The sequence below is a fragment of the Sabethes cyaneus genome, chromosome 2, assembly GCF_943734655.1.
Source record: "Sabethes cyaneus chromosome 2, idSabCyanKW18_F2, whole genome shotgun sequence".
NCBI lineage: Eukaryota > Metazoa > Arthropoda > Insecta > Diptera > Culicidae > Sabethes > Sabethes cyaneus.
This window is the reverse complement of record NC_071354.1, coordinates 239,959,772-239,975,110: the sequence shown is the minus strand read 5'-3', so window position 1 is coordinate 239,975,110 and position 15,339 is coordinate 239,959,772. Positions and strand designations below refer to the sequence as shown.

General features: G+C 36.9%; 1 protein-coding gene across 1 annotated transcript in view; it reads right to left on the bottom strand.

Annotated features, from left to right (window-relative positions):
- LOC128738514 (uncharacterized peptidase C1-like protein F26E4.3) overlaps positions 1-15,339 on the bottom strand; it is a 137,831-nt gene that overhangs the window by 108,722 nt on the left and 13,770 nt on the right. The window contains exon 2 of the mRNA XM_053833717.1: positions 8,698-9,020. The gene's annotated coding sequence lies outside the window, so the exon portion shown is untranslated. The remainder of the gene's footprint in view (positions 1-8,697; positions 9,021-15,339) is intronic.

Sequence of the window (15,339 nt, the reverse complement as noted above, 5' to 3'; positions counted from 1 at the left end):
GCACCCTTGCGAAGTTGTTGCGAACGGGATTAGTGACATTCGTCATTCTACGCGATATTACACGTGATTTACATTAGTTCGAAGATCAGAAGTTTATGACACTAATGGACTTTTGTGATAGTGTCTAGCGTGGACTGTTAATTAACGACGGGAAGGAGGGAATTCGCCTTGATTCAATCTCCGGACAGTTGTTATGATCCTTACAGCCAACGGCTATCGATAAATCAATTAAATACAATGGAAACAAATGCAGTTTATTTCGCTGATGTCATCGGTTCACTGTGTCGTTCCTCGCACCGTCATATAAACGGTCTCGCTCGGCGAAAAGTAGGTCATCGATATGAAGGCTCGGGAAGTTTGGCGATTGACGATAAATAAGTACAAGCGAAAAATGCAATACTTTGGTGCATGATCGATTAGGTTAAAATTGCCCAATCGATGGTGATGGTATTCCATGAAGATTGTTTGTTTTGATAAATGAGCCATGTTTGACTGTCATTAGGCTTCTAATGATAGAAACAAATAAATTGAAATCAAAAGCAATAACTTTATCGAGAAATTTTCAGTCATAACCATACAAGTGTTAAGCTCAATTATCACCCATACCGGCTAAACCGAACCAATTGAACTTTCCAAGTTCCGACGCACTCACTCGCATGTGCACGCGCATTCCCTTCCACCGCATCGGGTGCGACTTATTTGCACAAATTAATCCGACCACTTGGCAGAAAGGTAAATATCGGAAAGGTTCAAGATGCGGGCGCGAGTCGGTGCAAGTTTCAATTAATCCTCTTGACGGATTCGACAGACATTGCAGCGGCGTGCAATGCATTGAAGGAATCAACGCATGCAGAGCCGTAGCTAGCTTTATTTTCAGTTTAATTGCAGCCAGCCACTACTGCTAGGGTGATGGTTCGGTAAAAAGAATGTGATCTGGCAGACTAAATAACTGGTGTTGTCAGTATTCATTAAATTTTCTGGCTCATACTTGTCCACGAAGGAGTAACAGGCAATAAAATTTTCCACGAAAATGACTCAATCTCAAATTAATCTAAATGTTTGCGCATTTTCAAGCTAATCACTATTTTACGTTGCAATGTGATCGTAAAATATTGTTCTTCATGGATTCAATATGTCATCTTGAACATGTCGAGAATTATCTGCAATACCACTTTCAAAACTGTGTTGGTTGGTAGATCCATTTGGTCACTTCTTTATCTTTAATCTTGTAGTCATATCAATGACTAGTCTTTTGGAGACCAAAACATTAGCATCATTGGCACTGGAACGTGCTTCTGGAAAAGCATCCTGGCCTCTAATTTCTCAGAGTACAAGTTACACTCTAATTCAAAAAGAGCACCCTAAGCGTTAACAAAAAAGGGTCCAAATTTTCAGAAAAGGAAGAAATACACAAAACTTGGATTTGAACTTGAACGAAATCGGAACACTTTTAAATTTCGGAGTACTTTTTCTCATCGAATTATTGATTTCCAAACATTAATCCTGTAGATTCTTATTTTCTTCACATACTTTTCTCCTCTTAACTCTTTCTTCCTTTAGGTTTTTTCCCGCTATTTTGGTGAGTTTTCGAACCTTTTTAGCTATCAAATTCTTTCATGCTTAAGACTATATTTCCTCTAGACACATTTCACCTTGAGGTGTTTTTCCTTTTCAGGCCGTTTTCTCATTCGGAATATTTTCTCCTGCAAACTGTATTTTTTCAGATTCTCTGCTTTTTAGACTGTTTTTCATTCTTTTTCCCTTCATAATTTATTCTCTTTCAGATTATTTCTTGCTGTACAGCTTTTTTCCTTTTCGCTTTTTTTTAACCTTTTCTTTAAATATTATTATAGGTTTTTATTACTCCTGTTTTAACTTGGACTCTCTTCTCTATTTAAAACCGTTTTCTATTCTAATCTTTTCGATTGTTCCTTTTCGGTAGGTGAACTGCATCACTTTTCTTTCGTTAAACTTTCCTCGCTATTTTCTTCTCTGTAATCACTTACTCTGAACATTTTACTTTTTTTGATTGTTTAAATATGTTTTAACTTAAATTTTGCCTCTTTTGTTGACTGTTTGCATGCTTTAAATTTTTTACTCTTTGACTCTTTTTTTACCTTAAACTTCCTCCAACGCGCTTGTCTATTTCTTCATTACTCTGTTTCTTTTCTTGTTCTGACTCCATATTCACGTAGTCTCTTGTCTATTTCTTTACAAGTAAGTTTTGTAAAAGACTGGAATAGACTCTTTAGATTTGATTTGATTCTTTATTTTAGAGGCATTTAGAGGCGCAGAGGCCTGCGGTTGGTTCACCTCTTGTTTCAGTCTTTTGCCAATGTCTTTTTCGTTTCTTTCCATCTTTTCTCTCGTTTATTATTGTTTAGTGCCTTTCCCTTCTATTCCATTCCTCCTTCCTAACTCCTAGCTGTCTATGCCTTTTATTTTTTCCTGACTCAAGTCAAGAGCAATGTTGCGAATCGAGTGAGAAGGAAACGAAGCCTACTCTCTCAAGAGCGAGTAGGAGAAATATAGCACCTAACGCTTACGTTGTGCAACGCAACGCAACGTGTGCAGGCATTATGCTACCTACACACTCACGAACGCACAGCCTCGTAGTGTCTTTCTCATAGCCTACTCACGAGATAAACAACTCGTGAGCAGCCAGTGGCATACTGTGATACAGATTTTGAGTTACATCTTCTTTTCTACTTTATCATACGCCCGCGATTCTGCACGCGGGCGGGAGTGCGTGCCTGCGCGTGTGACTGGTATCAGCTTCTCGGACAGCAATGACGAGGGAGAGCGACGACTGTGGCTGTCAGCTAAATATACACTTGGTTCAATAGTTTCTAGAGAAATGTAAGTTCATCATTAATTTTTCTTTACTAAAAACAACAGAAAAGACAGTTTTTCCAATAATTTTCGAAGATTTTCAGTGACTTAATGAAGCAACGATGTGTTTCAATATTATTTGCTTTGACAACACTGTTCTGCAGTCAGACCGTGTGCACTGTTATGTTTGCCTCTTTTGTTCTCCCACTATCCTTATGAACAGCGAGTGAGACGTCAAACTCGCAGTTTCCCATAACACTAGAGAATAAATGAGACGACGAATACCGTTTGCCGAACGGTGCGGTGAGTATGTGCCCCGATAAACAGTTTAAACAGATTGCATTTTACGCCACTACCGACCAAAAATATCAAATCTATTAATACAAATGCCGAGGTCGCGGATAGGAACGCGAACTTACTGAATAGGGGGAAAAGTTCGAGGGATTTTTATGGGGGCGTATAAAAATTCAGATTTCAGGACTGCTTAAAAAGCACCTTGAGTGTGAAAATATGTTCGGTCTGATCAAAATTAGTTCCATCGCTCTAACTTTTAAAGCGAAGAATCAAAAGTTTAGCTTAACAATAGTGTCTTGCAATGGTAACAGCTTGAAGAACTAAAGGTAGCAAGAAGATTGGTATGCTGATATCCCCCACTTAGTCAATCCATCGCTTGTAATAAGGTAAAACAATCAGTGACCCGCTTAGACTGCTTAAAACCGGTTCTTTACCCTACATATTTCGATAATGTTCAAAATTGATTTTTACCTTTTGTTTTAAATACATTGTCATTTCGACTATTTTTCCATTCGATTACTTTCTTTTTAGGACTATTGTTCAAATACTTTGAATTCGTTTAGATTATTCATTTAGATTATTTTCTCCTTCTGGCTGTCGTATTTTCGATTTGACTTTTTTTTGATTTTTTTTCCCTTTCGACTATTTTCTTTCTTTAGCTTTTTCCTCCTTTTGACTATTTGACTACTTTTTTAATTCTACTCCTTTTATAATTCCTTGAATGGATAGTTTTTTTTCTTTTGACTATCTTTTTAAGAAAAGCTTCCCATTTTGAGCATTACTTCTTTTCGATAACCTTCGTCTAATTATTTTCTGCTTTTTACTAATTTGCTTTTTTTACTTTCTTCTCGTTTTGATTCCATTCTTCTTTCAACTAGTTTTTCCAATCGATTATTTTCTCATTTTGATCATTTTTAAAAGATTTTCTTCTTTTTGACGATTTTCTTCTTTTGAATATGTTCTGTTTTACTCTCTTTTCCTGTTTGCTGTTTGGTCTTTTTAACTATCATTTTAACGGCTTAGGCCATTCGAGACTTCTGCGGGGTTTGGATTTGAATCCGGGTCTTCAGCGTGTGAAGCGTAAATGCTAACCACTACACTGCACAGTGGTCTAGAAACGAAAGTTAAGTGGAAACTTACTTTTGCGGCTAAGCGATTTATAATAGCTCCCTACAATGTTCAGCAAAGTTGTTCAACTCTAAAAGACAAATAATGCGAAATCAACGACTAAGTTCCAGTTTGGCTTGTAAACACATAATCCGTAATAACTTTTTATAAGAAAGAGATAGAAGGATAATTTCTTCGACAAAGTTGTAGCTAAAGATTATATAAGTTGCTTTGCCAAAGACATAGTATATGTATGGATTGGATGACGGGCGAAGTCCATATATCTTGACAATAAACAATTGTGAAAACTACCGTTATAAAAACTTATTTGATGAATATTTCAGCAGTGGTTCGAAAACTAGCACAAGGTCGAAAAACTAGATCTCTTAACTTATCCGGAGTTCGAAGAGGTACGACAAATTTCTTTTTTACTATTGACATGTTGACTTTAATCGTCTTCAAGAAGATATTGGAAAATACTGATAGTCGAAAATGGTCAAACATGAAATAATTAAACTGAAATTACTCGAGTTAGAGAAAAAATTAGTTTTTTATTTTCACATATGCTTGAGACAAAACTCCAAGCTTTCAGAAACGGCCAAATTTGATTTTTTTCGTTTCCCTCTTTTTGAGATATTCTATTCCAAAAAAGACTAAAAAACACAGGAAAAACGTTAGAACTCGTTATACGTATGAGTTTTCAACATACAATGTTCTACAAAAATATGTCTTTTGATAAGAAAACCAACTTTGTAAAACATTATGACGTAATAAAACCACTGCATTTGAAGAAATCAGCAACAAAGTGATTTTTGAGAAGTCTTTTTATAAAACACCCTGTAAGTTAGAAACGCCTAAAAATACGCCTACTATGTCTTTGGCAAAGTTACTTATATAAACTTTAGCTACAACTTTGTTGAAGAAATTATCATTCTATCTCTTTCTTATAAAAAGTTATTATGTGTTATGTGTTTACAAGCCAAACTGGCGTTGATTTCGCATTAATTGTCTTTTAGAGTTGTACAACTTTGCTGAACATTGTGGGGAACTATTTTGAACCACAAAAATTTTTCCACTTAATTTTCGCTGCTGGACCACTGTGCACTGATTTATCTTTTCCCATTTTTAGTTTTATTTTTTCAACTTACGTTTTGCATCACTTAATTCTATTTTTATTCGAATCTGTTTTATTTTTGACATTTTATCCTTTCCTTTTGAAATAAATTATCTTTTTGGTGTTTGATTTTCTCCTATTCCATTTGTTTATATTTATATTTCCAATAAATTTTCTCTGGTTTACTTGTATCCTTACATTATTGTTGATTCACTCCTATTGTTTATCCGCTCCTTTAGACTATTTTTAGCTTATTACTATTTAATGCTGTTGACTAATTTCTCATTTTGACTTAGAAAATAATATTTTAACTATTTTCTTTTTTCAACAATCTGCTTCAGAAATTTTCCTTTAACTAATGTTTTATTTTTTCAGAATCATTTCTCCTTGGATTTTTTTGTTCTTTTAGACTTTCATTTTTTATGGTCTCTCTTTAGTTCGGTCTGTTTCTGTCACATTTTCCTCTTGTTGGCATTTTTCTTTCTTTTCACTTCGACTATTTACTTCCTTTGATAATATTTTGCCTTTCGACTCTTCTACTCACGAATGTTTCTTCCCTTTGGCCTATAGCTCTACAGATCTGTTCCTATTTTAATCCGTTTTTTGATGCAGCACTCTTCGTCCTTTGTATCTTTACCATACCCGATAATTCATTATTTTACTTTCTGTCGTCTTTTAATTTCTTCTCCCGTTATTTCTTCTTTCCTATTGTCTTATTACCTTGCTGAATTTCTTTTTGTCTCTGGCTTTTTAATTTCTTCGATTCCATTCCCATATGAACTGTTCCTTTCCTTTAGCTTTTCTCTCCTTCTAATCTTTTCTCTCTTTTCTCTGTTTTATACGACAGACTTCGGAGCAAGCTGTTAGAGTACAGGACAATTGTAAGACGAGTTGCTACGATCCTATTGACTCTAACAGCCGAGATTCGAACATGCGACGACTGGCTTATTAGATCAGCATCTTACCTCGAGGCCAACTGGGAGGTTAACTAATATCACCGAGTCTTTATTCTCTTTAACTATTCTCCTGACTCACTTCTAATTTCTGAATAATTACTTTTTCCGATTCTCTTTTTATATGATGTTTTCTCCTAAGACTCTCTTTTTCTTTTGACTGTTATCTCACCTTAACTGTTTAAGTATAAAATCATAATGTTTTCAAGTTCTTCTCTTTCCAATGTTGACTCCAATGCAATGACTCGTTTTTGTTTATTTTTGCCCAGTTTCATATCAGTTTATCCCCAATTTGTCAATATGTTTCCTAATTGTATCTCAATTTTGTCCTGCTTTGATACCAGGTTAGAACTAATTTTTTACCAAGTCTTGTAGTTTTCGTTTCATTTTGCTCTAATTCTGTTACATTGCTGTCTTATTTATGGCACGATTTTATCTTAGTTTTGTTCTAATTTTGACCTGATTTCATAACATCATGTCCAAATTTTGATTTATTTTCATTCTTATTTATTTTAGCATTATTTACTATTATTTTAATATTTAAAAGCAAAAAACAGCCAAAAAAGAAGATATTTTAAATTTATTTTCTTTCTGTCTACATTTTCCATTAATTTTTTCCTATTTTCTCGCACGTTTAATAATACTCTGATTTATTCCTTTCAATCTCCCTTGTGGATTTCCTCCAGCAATTTTGTCTTTTTTCTTCTTCTGCATTAATTTATTTTCTCTTTGACTTTTCACTTCTTCAGACTGTTTATTTCATTCAACCCATTTATTTTTTCATGTACATCACAAATAGGTGCATTTTTCTATAACTTATGCTATTTTGTTTCTTTGTACTTCCAGTTTTTCTTTATTTCGTTTTGTTTATATCTCCTCAGAAATTTCACAAAAAAAGAAATTGCAAAATGCTCCGCTTTGTTTAAATTTCTTGTACTTATTTTATCTCAAAAACTTTCTAATCCGTATTTTATTATTTCACGCATAGCGTACCTACGTACTGAGTTGACAAGCTCCCTAAAATCAATAATTTTGCCAACCTTTGTCTTTCTAGAAACTCATAACTTTTGAACTACCCTACCGATTTTAATGGGAGCGCAATTGAGTCAATCATCGCTCTGTCACAATACTATGAGAATCGGGGTCGCTCATTTAACATAGTTACATTTGGCATGACGTCGTTTGCAATAAAAACATTGACATTAACATAAGGGACCATTTGGCAGAAAGACCTTTGGCATAACGACCTCTTACAAATGACATCACATCTTTCTAAAAAAAATGGAAACAAAATGTGGCAAATATATTACTTTACTTTATAGTCTGGTCACCCTACCACGATTCGTTCAAATTCCGTCCAGATATAGGTTTCAATTAACTCGTGAACGATCTGCCTTCTTTCAGTTGAGCTGAGCAGCGTGTAAGCGTCCATTGGTCTGGAAAAACGTCTTAACCCTACCGAAGGAAGCGAAGGAATGGAAGCAAGGCACGGAGGGATGGCTCCCTTCGCTTAGATGCCCCCCGATGGACAAGTTACCGGCACCCGCACAGAGGCACGTGTTCGGAATGACGCCACCGCACTGTACCGATGACCGGCACTCACTCTATGGCACTACTATCTGCGAGCCTGTCAAATGGTAAAAATTTACTGTCGCCCTCCAAAGTGCAATGCCAGATCAGACCAGGCCAGGCCAGGGAGCGACGAGATTAGTCATCCCGGTCGACCGATCGGCCGGTCCGCAAAACGTGTCACGCAATTCGAAAACAATCATCTACTTAATCAATGTCTTGTGTCTAGGCTTGGGGCCCAACAAAGTAAATAGTGTTTATTAGTAAACCGTTTATAATGGCTATTTATAATGAGCGCGTAGTTTATTTTCTCGGGATTGGCCGCCGCTGAGCGGTCGCTGAACTGCAGTTCGTTCGGTTTCCGAGAAGTTTATTGAATCTTGATAGCGCCTCAAGTATGGGGCAATTAACACTTCAGCAATAAGCTTTCGTTTGTATCGAGTGTTTTGATTAATCTGCCGTTTGCCGTTTACTTCCGAGTTCTTCGAGGAACGGGTGCGGGTGCGGGAGATGAAATTGCATCCAACTGACATCATTCTCGCGGAATGCCCAATCCCTCCCGGATTCCATTGGCAAACAATGACAACCCATTATTATTACCGGTCTCAGATGATTGTTTTACATTGTCAACGTGTGGCACTTGATTGACTTTATTGCTCGGATTTAAATTAGTTCACGTCATGCTAGGACCACGAGCAGAATGGCATATTTCGTGATGTTTGCCTATCAACGGTCGTCGATATAACACCATTGATTGACTATGTAATTAACAATCTTACAGCATGAATGTTAGTACAGAACCTATTAGGATATCGTAACACAACTCACCGTGTTTGTTGAGTATCGATCACAGTCAACCGCAGTGCTGACGAAGATTACGCCAACTTTGTCCCCGGTCCGTCCGTCCAGCACCACCGCGCCGCGTCGACAGAAGGTCCAAAAGTACGAGTGGGTCCACTTGACTCCGGTTGTCGATTCGTATCGTACCGTATCGTATCGAGTTCGTGGTGGGAAACCGCAAATTGAAAAATTGCTGACAGCAGAACTCGCCAGACCGCGGCCAGGCTAAACTAAACAGCAGCAGCAACAGCAATAAAGACCCAATGAAAACCGACAGTTCGACAGCGGCACACGCGCTGATGACAGAGGTTCTGAAATTGAATTAGAGATAATAAAATAGATGAAAACCAAATGCGATGATAGGCTTTGATATAGATATGGGTGGTGAAACTCAGAACGTAAAAAAGTATTTTTTACCTGAGCTTATGTTCAGCCAAAACTTAAGCGATTTTATCAACTACGGATTATAATCCGTTTACGATGAAAGTTTCCTCATAACATACTTCTTATAACCACAACCTCACCAAAGTCACCGGGACGTTTTATTAGCTCAGGTGTTTTCAGCATTCCAATCCAATTGGCATCATCGCTGAAACAGCGGTAGTTGCTTAACAGTAACTTTTTTTAACCTCAACCTCCAGGCACACAAACAGGGTCAACGACAAACAACTGTTATTTTCGGGAGGTTTTGTTTGTCGGTTTTTTTCGCCCGTTTCTGTCAAGTATGCAATACCCAAAAATGCTTCCCATCAGCAGCAGTCAGTTGGACTTTGCTACTTCAGTCTACGCCCTCCTACAGGACCGACTCGAATGACGACGATTTGCACCGATTTGGCGTCGTAAATTAGCGTTCTGAAGTGTAAAATTTACATTTCATTTGCTGTGGTTGCAATGGTTAAACCGGGAGCTAAATGCGAGATTGGCATTTTGATGCACTTGATTTCAGTGACTTTGACATGCAGTTAATAAATACGAACGAACGTAGGATTTCGATCGAAATGATTAGCATTTATGATTTACCAGCTGGAAATGAAAACTTTTAGAGTGCTGATTTCACGTTTTATTGTTAGCAGCAAATAATAAGTTACTGCAGTAATTCCATGAAAATAGTTCTACCGAAATTTAATAGTGCTCCGATTTTGTTCAAATTTTCCAAACACCACCACGACCACCGTTATCAATCTTTCTCTCTTTAAGAATTAAATTTTTTTGAACCGATGCACGAGTTTTAATGATTTTTGTACCAAATGAAAAATATTTTATTGAGCTTTTCAGCAAAAATATTACCTTAAACTGAACGATTTCTTCATGACTGAAAAAAAATTAAAAATATTTGCTTTCTTTGGTTGCGCAGTTAAAACGGCTCTACCGAAAAGGTTTGTACAAAATTGAAAATTGGAAAATAAAGTACCTATAAATGGCAACAACAAAGTTGTAAAATCGTGTACAATATGTCTGCCTGTGTATGTTCCGTGCTTGGGAAGTCGAGGAATAGTGTAGAAAATGACTCTAAAGAAGATTTCGACTAAAAAATCAAAAAGCGAGAAAAAACTACATGAAGCGTAGGTTTGTCTGCACAGACAATGTTCCAACTGATGTGTGTGCCATTTGTGTGGTATTTTACCACGTTTTCTTAGCAAATGTGCTGAAAATGGCAGAAATGAGATATGGCATGTGTTTTGGTAATTTTCCATTACAATCAATAGTTTTCTTTATTGGAGTCGACGTGAAAAAGATTTTCCAATCGGTTCGAGCAGAAATATTGAAAAACGATCTGGAAATCGCTGCGTTCAAAACCTAACAAATTATCGTAACGATAGCAGTTTTAGATTTTTTTTTTAAATGATTATCTACTTTTCTGTAGGACTTAGTCCCACGTTTAAAAAATACATGTTCAGCTCAACTTTGGACTTCATAGATTCAACTTCAACTTTGGAATCATAGATGTGAGGTTTATTCGATAGTTCGTTGGTAGTTTTCAACAAAAAACTATTAACAATTAGAATGTGAAAAGCAAACTTTATCTTTATAAACCCCCAGAAATTAAACTAAATTCCCCAGAAAATCTTGTGAAAAGCTTTTATAAATCCTTATATTCTTTTATTTTTCTTTCCGTTTTTTTTGTACTCCTAGCTTTCGCGCTAAATTTTTAACTAATAGGATAACGACACCAGTTTTTGCCACTTTTATCGGCATAAAATTGGAAAACCGAGATTTACTGCCATATAGTTGCTTATGGATGAGCAGTTTTAAGCATACAATAAGCAGAAACATTTTTCCTATGTTTTAAGATAAAAATTAAGACTAAATGTTTGAAATTATAGTTGTAAATGTAAAATTTGTGACGCATGTTCAAGCACCAGTTTTCTACCCCCCAAGAGCCAGTTTTCGCCACCCCCGGGCTCCAGTTTTCGCCACCCCTAGAAGCATCGTTTGCGGTCTGTTCTAGTCTGGAAACTTTGAATCAATTTTCAGTTGAATGAAGAAAAGAAAACGGAAATCCGTTGAAAAATAACCGAGAAATGGCAATTTATTTGAAATCAGTATCAGTAGCGTCTATCTCTAATTTGGCACATGTCCGAAATCATATCAGAATGGGTATCAAACTTCAAGATTTTATAATTTATTGACACTGAAAGCTTTTCCAGGTTCACGGCTTTCTATGGCAACTTTATAGCAGATTCAGAGTACACCGGCGGAAGTGCTCATTTTAGGATATATTCGAAATCATATAATATGGGTGTCAAACTCCGTAAAACCTTAAAGTTCACCACCTACATGATGCTATAGTTTCAGTCTTTCCAAAATGACCATAGACAGTGTAGGCAATGTTTTAGGAATTAATTCATGAAAATGGTTACTTTTCATCAGTCGACTGCGATGGATCATCATTCTGTCGAATTCCAGTTAAAAGTATATAAATTCAAATGAATTTTCATTCCTAAAAACGTACAGAGGTCGAATTAATCAGTTTTTTGTAAATAATGTCCGATATGGTTTAAGTATTTCGGAAGAACCAGAGAATATACATCGGCGAGTGCAACCGGCTGGCCAATTGAATTTTTTCTAGAATCTGTACATTTATTTCTAATTTATGAACTTGCTTGCTCAATTTATACATGACTCGACAAAAATAGCTGTAACGAGTTTTTTTACATAAGAAGTCACAAATAAGGAGATACAGCGGTGTATTCAAGCCGGATATCGCACCTACTTTGCCCTTCGCAAAACGCTGCGATTAAGGGGCATAAGCTGCCGTACGTACTTGACAATGTTCAAACCCCCTATTAGACCGGTTAGCTATGCTCACGGAAGACAACAACCCTGTTGGCATCAGCACAAGGGGACACAAGGTGCGAGATGGCTCGTCCCGGTCTAAAGCGACATTTTTTCTTTTTAAAGTAAAAAACTGCGACTTTAGAGACGCTTGGGAAATGGGCGACAAGTTGCTCAAGATTGAGTTGAATCACTCCGGGTCTAAGCTGACGACGACAACGAAGATAGTACAATCAGCCCCGTACATTTTCTGTGCTGGCTGTGAAATTTCAAGCTTGAAAGTGTAGAACAAATTTTCTTCTGGTGAACTTACTCCCCCCCTGTCGAGATTTGGACGTATAATGTCTATTGGCTAACAATTATTCCACATTCACTAGTTTCTTAATAATAAATTTTGTCAGTTTTAAAAGAAATGACAGGCTAGCTGAACTGCCTTTATAAAACAGATGGCTTTCATGTTTGTGAATATGATGATACACTACGAATATAATAAATTGCAGAATTTCAAAAAATTATGTTGTATTGAAATTTACTTGATGCAGTAAAATTACAAGCAAGAATCTATAGAACAGATACTACTGATGAAATCGCTACATTTTATGAACATGGTAGAAAGCAGGAAATAATAAATGGACGTTGCTTTTGAATCGCAGTCGCAAACATCTATTAGACTTTCCGCAGATAATAGTAGTGCTGCTTTTACAAACGTAAATGAAAAATGTTTTCTGATCCATTTAATTTTAGTTATCTTACATGTGCTGGTAAAATCTGAGTTGTCATATCAACAATAAATTGCGTACATTTAAAATACATTTTATCTAATTTTTGTAATCAAGAGCGCAGGCTCTTAAGAAAACTTTCGTTTATTGTTTACTAGCTGACCCGACAAACTTCGTATTGCCACAAATTAACCTGTGTTGTACATAAATCATGAATCTCGGATGATCTTTGTCACTTCTCGAGTTTTGCAAGCCCCCCAGTGGGCGGCGCTTCCGACGGCGGGTCACCGGCAACACTTGCGACCGTCTCGTCCTGAATGATCTAGTGTTACTATAGATAGTTTTTGTGGTCTTGTTTTTGATTAATGTTTTATGGAAGAGTCTCGAATTTCTCGAGTTGGATTAGTTTTTGAGTTTCGCAAAAATTTCTGTTTTATTTGTATGAGAGTCCATATCCCCCTACCACAGGGGTGAGAGGTCTCTAACTATCATAAAATAAATTCAAGACTCAAAAATCTCCTACATGCTAAATTTGGTTCCATTTGCTTGATTAGTACTCAAATTATAAGGAAATTTGTATTTCATTTGTATGGGAGCCCACCCTCTTAAAAGGGAAAGGGGTCGTAATACACCACAGAAAAAAAATTCTGCCATCTAAAACTCTCCCATGCCAAATTTGGTTCCATTTGCTTGATTAGTTCTAAAATTATGAGCAAATTTGTATTTCGTTTGAATGGGAGCCCCCCCCCCCTCCTAAAAAGGTAAGAAGTCCTAATTCATAATGGGAAAAATGGTTGCCTCCAAAAACACCCACATGCCAAATATGGTTCCATTTGCTTGATTAGTTCTCGAATTATGAGGAAATTTGTATTTCATTTGTGTAGAAGCCCCCCCTCTTGAAGTGTGGAAGGATCCTAATTCACCGTAGAAAATATTTTTGCCTCCAAAAACCTCCACATGCCGAATTTGGTTCTATTTGCTTGATTAGTTATCGAGTTATGGGGAAATTTGTATTTCATTTGTATTGGAGCCCCCCCTCCTAATGTGGGAAGAGGTCCTAATTCATCACAGAAAAAATTCTTGCCTCCAAAAACACCTACACGCCAAATTTGGTTCCATTTGCTGGATTAGTTCTCGAGTTATGAGGAAATTTGTATTTCGTTTATATAGGATCCCCCCTCCTAAAGTGGGGAGGGGTCCCAATTCATCATTGAAAAAAAAATTGTCTCCAAAAATACACATATGCCAAATTTGGTTCAATTCGCTTGATTAGTTCTCGAGTTATGAGCAAATTTGTATTTCATTTGTACAGGAGCCCCTCCTCTTAAAGTGGGGAGGGGTCCTTATTCACCATAGAAAATTTTCTTGCTCTCGAAAACCTTCACATGCCAAATTTGGTTGCATTTGCTTGATTAGTTCTCGAGTTATGAGGAAATTTGTATGGAAGCCCCCCCTCTTAAAGGGGAGAGGAGTTATAATTCCTCTTATAAAGAGGGGAGGGGTCTCAATTCACCATAGAATAAATTCTTGTCACCAAAAAAAACACCCACATGCCAAATGTTGTTCTATTTGCTTGATTAGTTCTCGAGTTAGGAGGAAATTTGTATTTCATTTGTACAGGAGCCCCCCCTCTTAGAGTGGGGAGGGGTCCTAATTCACCGTAGAAAATTTTCCTGCCCTCGAAAACCTTCACATGCCAAATTTGGTTCCGTTTGCTTGATTAGTTCTCGAGTTATGAGGAAATTTGTATGGAAGCCCCCCCTCTTAAAGGGGAGAGGAGTTACAATTCCCCTTATAAAGAGGGAGGGGTCTCAATTTACCATAGAATAAATTGTTGTCACCGAAAACACCCACATGCCAAATTTGGTTCTATTTGCTTGATTAGTTCTCGAGTTATGAGGAAATTTGTATTTCATTTGTATAGGAGCCCCCCCTCCTAAAGTGGGGAGAGGTTCTTATTCATCATAGAAAAAATTCTTGCTTCCAAAAACACCTACATGCCAAATTTGGTTCCATTTGCTGGATTAGCTCTCGAGTTATAAGGAAATTTGTATTTCGTTTGTACAGGAGCCCCCCCCCCACTTAAAGTGGGGAGGGGTCCCAATTCATCATAGAAAAAAATTTTGTCTCCAAAAACACACACATGCCAAATTTGGTTCCATTTGCTTGATTAGTTCTCGAGTTATGAGGAAATTTGTATGGAAGCCCCCCCTCTTAAAGGGGAGAGGAGTTACAATTCCTCTTATAAAGAGGGAGGGGTCTCAATTTACCATAGAATAAATTCTTGTCACCGAAAACACCCACATGCCAAATTTGGTTCCATTTGCTTGATTAGTTCTCGAGTTATGAGGAAATTGGTATTTCATTTGTACAGGAGCCCCCCCTCTTAAAGTGAGGAGGGGTCCTAATTCAACATAGAAAATTTTCTTGCCCTCGAAAACTTTCACATGCCAAATTTGGTTCCATTTGCTTGATTAGTTCTCGAGTTATGAGGAAATTTGTATGGAAACCCCCCCTCTTAAAGGGGAGAGGAGATACAATTCCCCTTATAAAGAGGGGAGGGGTCTCAATTTACCATAGAATAAATTCTTGTCACCGAAAACACCCACTTGCCAAATTTGGTTCTATTTGCTTG